Source organism: Bufo gargarizans, chromosome 6, assembly GCF_014858855.1.
Source record: "Bufo gargarizans isolate SCDJY-AF-19 chromosome 6, ASM1485885v1, whole genome shotgun sequence".
Classification (NCBI taxonomy): Eukaryota; Metazoa; Chordata; class Amphibia; order Anura; family Bufonidae; genus Bufo; species Bufo gargarizans.
Window position 1 is genome coordinate 193,585,824 of NC_058085.1, and position 7,728 is coordinate 193,593,551.

Genomic DNA, 7,728 nt, shown 5'->3' on the forward strand with positions numbered 1-7,728 from the left:
TAGATGATTTCTTCCTAATATGGAAAGGTACAGAGACAGAACTACATAGTTTTCATGACTATGTTAATCAGTTGCATGATCAACTAAAATTTACAAAGGTGTATTCAGCAGAATCCCTACAATTCCTAGATACTACGGTTTATGTGAAGGAAAGTAAACTTGAAACCGACCTTCTCATTAAACCGACCGACAGGAACAGCATGCTATGCTTTGATAGTGCACACCCCAGGAGGACTTTGGAATCCCTGTTTTTTAGTCAATTTTTATGGGCAAGAATGATAGTGTCAGACGAAAACTTGGCAGATGATAGACTGCAAAAAATGGGACAGAGATTTAGGGATAGAAAGTACCCTATAAAGCTGGTGGATCGACATCTAGAAAAGGCTAGAAATAGCAATCGACAGCAACTACTGACTATAAAAACACGAGGTGAGGAACAGAAGGTCAGTAGGATCCCATTTGTGTCAACATACACTAAAATGAGCAATACAATCTCAAATATACTAAGGAAAAATTGGCACATACTGACACAGTCCTTCCCTAAGGTAACAGAATTCCAATCCCCCCACTAATTTCATATAAAAGACCAAGAAATCTAAAAGATTCCCTGACGTCAGCAGATGTAAAAACTAAGAAAAAGGAGGTTGGCAGAAGGGGATGTTACCCTTGCTTGGGCTGCTGCAATTGCAGCAGCCTAATCAAGGGTGACTCCTTATGCCACTCTAGAACGGGGAAACAATATGATATTAGAGGGCACTATACGTGCAATACAGATTTTGTCATCTATAGTTTGCAGAGCCTGAGTGGCCTTCTCTATATTGGAGAGATGACACAGCCCTGTAAAAAGAGGATAAATCAGCATAGGTATACTATACGCAAGCTATTGGCCAAAAAAGAGAGCCAAGAGGAACAGGAATGTGATGAGGAGGCAGAGTTACCAGTACCTGAGCACTTTTGGAAATACAGACATAATGTCTCTCAGTTAAGATATAGGATCATAGACAGTGTCCCGGTGCTGAGGAGAGGTGGTGATAGGGAAAGGCTGTTGAAAAAGAAAGAGTTGCGATGGATCTATGAATTAGAGACTATGGAGCCAAAGGGCCTGAATAGGGAGTTCAAGGTAGGCTCGCTCTTCTGAACCTTAGATCAGGATATATATGTAACCCAAACACTAGGCTAAGTGGCCGTGTGTTCTTTTTATAAGTATATTTTTAACCCTTTATTTTTTGTCTTATTGTATGTCCTTATCTCTAGATGCAACTTGACACATGCAGTGGGAGAACTGCATTTGGACCTTCTAAAAACCCAAAAAGAGACCTGTATAATAGCGGACTAAGAGAATCTAATTTGGAGACCCCTAGAGGGAGATGCGAGGTTGCCTTGGCCTGCACCAGTAACAATGGATCTACAATGTAATGGATCTGCAATGTAATGTACCCCTGAAAGATACCATTGGTGATCCCCAGGATGCGGCACCCCATACGTAGTAATAAACAAACAAAATCTAATGTTTTTTTCCTTTGGTGTATGCCTGGCGCCCCGCATCATGATATTGTGAGTCTTCAATTATAGTTTGCCCAGGTATTGGACATCGTAGGGTATAGTGTCAGGTAACTTAGTAAAGATCAGGAGAGGCTACATCATTAATTGACTATGGTCATATGATCGAAGTAGTATCATGTGATAAGGTCGGGTGATAATAGAGTCATGCGTACAGGTATTCCGGCGCATGACAACAAGGCAGAACCTGGCGGAAGTAGTAACAAAAAGGGCGGAAGTGAGGATACAGCGCAGGCGCAGATTGAATTCCAGAACGCCGGCAATGATTTAACTAATGTGAGAATACCGGGCTACACCTGAGTAATGAGGGATAGATGGCGGCTCCTACAGCATGGCGGTACGGTAGGCAATATAATGCCATAAGAGTAAGGACCTGATGATGTTAAAATGTGTGTAAAATTTTAGGAAGTACACAGGGGGTTAAGGGGAAAGGGCCAAGCTGCAACCAATGTGAGGAAGTGGGGTGGTACTTAAATGTTCACTATGTGATTTTTGTACTGTGAGCTTGATAAAGACCGTTAGGTTGAAACGTTGCTGCACTGGGTGTAATAAAAGAAATTTAACTTTATCCATTTGGAGTGCCATGGCCTTTTCTACTTTTCGTTTGTCACTACGGGAGCCCCTGGACCGGGATCCAACGCTACAGGCACCACCACAAACCGGCAAATACTGCAATAACAGTGAGTAGTGCTGACCTATCTATTTTACTATGTCCATATAAATGGCCCACCTGCATAATGGCTGTCCAGAATGGCACTTATCTATTGAAAAGCCTGTTGTGTAAAAGTTAAAAAAAATAGGACCTAATTGCCCTTGTACGGTGCAGTAATAAACTCTAAGGCGCGGGTGCAATGCGTGAGGTTAAGGCTACTTTCACACTAGCGTTCATAGGTCCGTTCGTGAGCTCCGTTTGAAGGAGCTCACGAGCGGACCCGAACGCCTCCGTCCAGCCCTGATGCAGTCTGAATGGAGCGGATCCGCTCAGACTGCATCAGTCTGGCGGCGTTCAGCCTCCGCTCCGCTCGCCTCCGCCACTGCTTGCAGCATTCAGCTGTCCGCCTGGCCGTGCGGAGGCGAGCGGATCCGTTCAGACTTACAATGTAAGTCAATGGGAACGGATCCGCTTGAAGATGTCACCATATGGCTCAATCTTCAAGCGGATCCGTCCCCCATTGACTTTACATTGAAAGTCTGAACGGATCCGCTCAGGCTACTTTCACACTTAGAACTTTTTCTAAGTAATTAATGCAGACGGATCCGTACTGAACGGAGCCTCCGTCTGCATTAATATGATCGGATCCGTTCAGAACGGATCCGATCGAACGCTAGTGTGAAAGTAGCCTAACCCACACTGAATCCTGACCAATTAATTTCTATGGGGCTGTGCACATGAGCGGTGATTTTCACGCATCACTTGCGTGAAAATCACAGCATGCTCTATTTTGTGACCTTTTCACACAATGCAGGCCCCATAGAAGTGAATGGGGCTGCGTGAAAATCGCAAGCATCCGCAAGCACGTGCGGATGCGGTGCGATTTTAATGCATGGTTGCTAGGAGATGATCGGGATGGGGACCCGATCATTATTATTTTCCCTTATAACATGGTTATAAGGGAAAATAATAGCATTCTTAATACAGAATGCTTAGTAAAATAGGCCTGGAGGGGTAAAAAAAAAAAATGTAACTCACCTCATCAACTTGTTTGTGCAGCCTGGCTTCTCTTCTGTCTTCTTTGCTGTTCAGGAGGAAAAGGACCTGTGGTGACATGTGGATTAAGGTGAGTTAAATCATTTTTTTTTAACCCCTTCAGCCCTATTTTACTAAGCATTCTGTATTAAGAATGCTATTATTTTCCCTTATAACCATGTTATAAGGGAAAATAAAATCTACACAGCACCTAACCCAATCCCGAACTTCTGTGAAGAAGTCCGGGATCGAGTCTGGGTACCAAACATGCCGATTTTTCTCAATTGCATGCAAAACGTATTAAAATGTAGAAAATTAGGGCAATTGCCCTTGTGCGGTGCAGTGATATACTCTAAAGCCCAGTTTGCCGTGTATTAGTGGCGAAATAAAATATATTTGCCGTCCAGAGTTGCACTTATCTGTTGAAAAGCCTGCTGTGTTGTGTGAAAGTAAAAAAAAAGATTAGGACCTAATTGCTTTTGTGCAGTTCAGTGATATACTCTAAAACCGAGTTTGTCGTGTATTAGTGGCAACAAAAATATATATAATTGGCGTCCAGCATTGCACTTATCTATTGAAAAGTATGTTGTGTTGTGTGAAAGTAAAAAATAAATTAGGGCCTAATTGCCCTTCTGCAGTGCGTGCAGTAATATACTCTAAATCCCAGTTTGCTGTGTATTAGTGGTCAAATAAAAATATACTCGCCATCTAGTTTTGTACTTATCTGTTGAAATGCCTGTTGTGTTGGTTGAAAGTAGAAAAAAATAGGACCTTATTGCCCTTGTGCGGTGCAGGAAAATACTGTAAAGCCCGGTTTGCCGTTTATAAGTGGTGAAATAAAAATATAATCACCGTCCAGCGTTGCACTTATCTGTTGAAAAACTTGCTGTGTTACTGTTGAAAAGCCTGTTGTGCTGTGTGAAAGTAGAAAAAAATGAGGGCCTAATTTCCCTTGTATGGTGCAGCAATATACTCTAAAGCCCAGTTTGCTAGGTATTAGTGGTGAAATAAAAAAATATAATCGCCGTCCAGCGTTGCACTTATCTGTTGAAAAACTTGCTGTGTGAAAGTAGAAAACATGAGGGCCTAATTGCCCTTGTGCGGTGCAGTAATATACTCTAAAGCCCAGTTTGCCGTTTATAAGTAGCAAAGTAAAAATATAATCGCCGTCCAGTGTTGCACTTATCTGTTAAAAAGCCTGTTGTGTTGTGTGAAAGTATTAAAAAATTACGGCCTATTTACCCTTTTGTGCTGCAGTGATATACTCTAAAACCCAGTTTGCCGTGTATTAGTGGCAAAATAAAAATATAATCGTCTTCCAGCATTGCACTTATCTGTTGAAAAGCATGTTTGTTGTGTGACAGTAGAAAACAATTAGGGCCTTATTGCCCTTTTGCTGTGCAGTGATATACTCTAAAGCCCAGTTTGCCATTTATAAGTGGCGAAATAGAAATATAATCGCTGTCCAACGTTGCACTTATCTGTTTAAAAGCCTGTTGTGTTGTGTGAAAATAGAAAAAAAAATTGGTCCTAATTGCCTTCGTGCAGTGCAGTTATGCATTCTAAAGTCCAGTTTGCTGTGTATTAGTGTAGAGTCGAGCAGACACCTAGATGATCGGGTTCGACGGGTTCAGCTGAACTTCGCAAAAAAGTTGGGACCCAAACTTGACCCGAACTTGACCCGAACCCTATTGAAGTCAATGGAGCACTAAAATGGCTCTACAAAAGTCATGGTAAGGGATAGAGGGTTGCAAAAGGCAGCAACATGTGTTTAAGGGCATGACAAGTGCTCTGCAAACAAATGTGGATAGGAAAATGACTTAAAATAACATAAAATACTTAAAAATAAAAAATAATATTCTTGATATAGAAGGATGAGGTCCATATGTAGTAGGAGGTTGTGGAGGCGGTGGATGTGGCGGTGTAGGTGGAAGCGGCGGTGGAGGAGGTAGGCAACACTGGTTTTTGTTTTTGTTTTTTTATTTATTTTATTTTATTTTAGTCTATATTTGGGTAGACCACAAAACATTGGGAAATATAAAAAATAAAACAAAGAGAAAGTGTGCTGGAGTTCAACAATGGCTGGGTGAGGCCGGTATACATGTCTATTCTGCACAAGGTACAGACAAGTCCTGTGTGATCCCTGGCTGGTTAATTTGAATGAACGTGAGCTTGTCCACATTGGCTGTTGACAGGCGTCTGCGCTTGTTTGTGATAACCCCCTCCTGCTGTGCTAAACAAACATTCAGACAATAAACTGGATGCAGGGCACGCCAGCACCTCCAAGGCATAAAAGGCAAGCTCAGGCCATGTGCCCAATTTGGAGACACCAGAAGTTGAAGGGGCAGACCCATCAGTCAGTACGTGTAGGCGTGTGCACACATACTGCTCCACCATGTTGCTGAAATGCTGCCTCCTGCTAAGACGTTCCATATCAGCTGGTGGTGCTGGTTGTTGTGGCGTGCTGACAAAGCTTTTCCACATTTAGGCCATGCTAACCCTGCCTTCTGAGGTTCTGGCGGTGCCCCAGCTGCGTTGGCGATCTCTTCCTCCTCCTCAGCCTTTGCCTTGTGCTTCCACTGTGCCCCCGCTGTCAGGTGGGAATGCCATCAGCAGCATGTCGACCAGTAGTCACACATCTTCTGATCAGTAGCAGACGTTTTTACTAAATTTAGTTCCCTGTCAGCAATGCAGAGCAGGGTTTTTTCACCAGCAAAAATGGGTCATGCATCAATGTAACATCAATGTAACAGACCAATTTTAGAAATTTAGGTCCCTGTCACCTATGCAGAGCAGGGGTCTGTATATGGCAAAAATGGTAAAATGTCACCCGAGAATGTAACAGATGATTTTTTTAAATTTTGGTCCTTGTCACCTATGCAAAGCAGGGGTTTATTCACGGCAAAACTAGGTTCATGTCACCCACCAATGGAACAGACGATTTTGCAAAAACTTGGTCCCTGTCACCTATGCAGAGCAGGGGTTTGCATACAGCAAAAATTGTATAATGTCACCTGAGAATGTAACAGATGGTTTTTAGAAATTTAGGTCCCTGTCACCTATGCAGAGCAGGGGTTTATTCACAGCAAAAATGGTAAAATGTTACCCAAGAATGTAACAGAAGCTTTTACACCCTGCTCCCTCTTTTGCTGTGCTGGTGCCTCTGTGCGACCACTGCCTCTTCCTTCAAACATCACACGTCACTCGCATGACCTTGATTCCATGTGGGGTCTAGTACCTCATCATCCTCCACATCATCTTCCACCCACTCTTTACCCCTGCCCTCCTTGACTGTCTGCAGACTGCAGAAAGCCTCAGCAGTTGGCACCTGTGTTTCGTCATCATCAGAGACGTGCTGCGGTGGTCTTCTTAGGTCCTCATCCTGAAACATAAGTGGTTGGGCATTAGTGCACTCAATCTCTTCCACTTCTGGGACAGGGCTGTGTAGATGGCCCTGGGGAACCCTGCTAGCAGAGTCATCAAAAAGCAGAAGAGACTGCTGCATGACTTGGGGCTCAGACTGCTTGGCTGATTTGCAAGGGGGTGAGGTAAAACTCTGATGGCCATAGGCTGCAGGTGCCAACTCTAATCTTTCAGCAGGGGACTGGCTGGGAGAAAATTCTGAATTAACTGGAGGCACTGTCAGCCACCCAATCTACTATCGACTGTACTTGTTCTGGCCTCACCATTCGTAGAGCGGCATTTGGGCCAATCATATAAAGCTGAGGGTTCTGTCGTCTACTCGCCTGAGGAAGGTGATTCACTTGTGCGTGTAGCTGGCACAGATCGACCACATCTTATCCCTGCAACAGGAGCTCCACTAACACCAGCACGACCAGGGCCACGTCCCTTATTTGACGCTCTCCTCATTATTTGCGGTCACCTACCAAACCAAACTAACAGATGGTTTATGTCAACCATGTAACCGCCAATAGTCAACAATTAAGTTCACTGACAGTATGTACAGCTGTGCCGGTGTCATAAAGAGAAAAAAATTCTTGAGGTCACACAACAGTGTGACAGCTGAATTTAATACAATTACTTCACGGTCACAAAAATTCTAAATTTGTCGACAAACAATGTAACAGCAGTATTGATTGGTTGTATTGGACTGTCAGAAATGCAGCGCAGGCCGCAAATGTACTATATAGCACAAAAAGGGTGTTTTTTTCAAATAACAATATAACAGCAGTATTTAATGGTTTTATTGGACTGTCAGAAATGCAGCGCAGGCCACAAATGTACTATCTAGCAAAAAAAGAGAGTTTTTTTCAACTGAAAATTTAACAGCAATATTTAACAGTTTTATTGGACTGTCAGAAACGCAGTGCAGGCCGCAAATGTACTATCTACCACAAAAAGGGTGTTTTTTTCAAGCAACAATATAACAGCAGTATTTAACGGTTTTATTGGACTGTCAGAAATGCAGCGCAGGCCGAAAATGTACTATCTAGCACAAAAAGTGAGTTTTTTTCAAATGA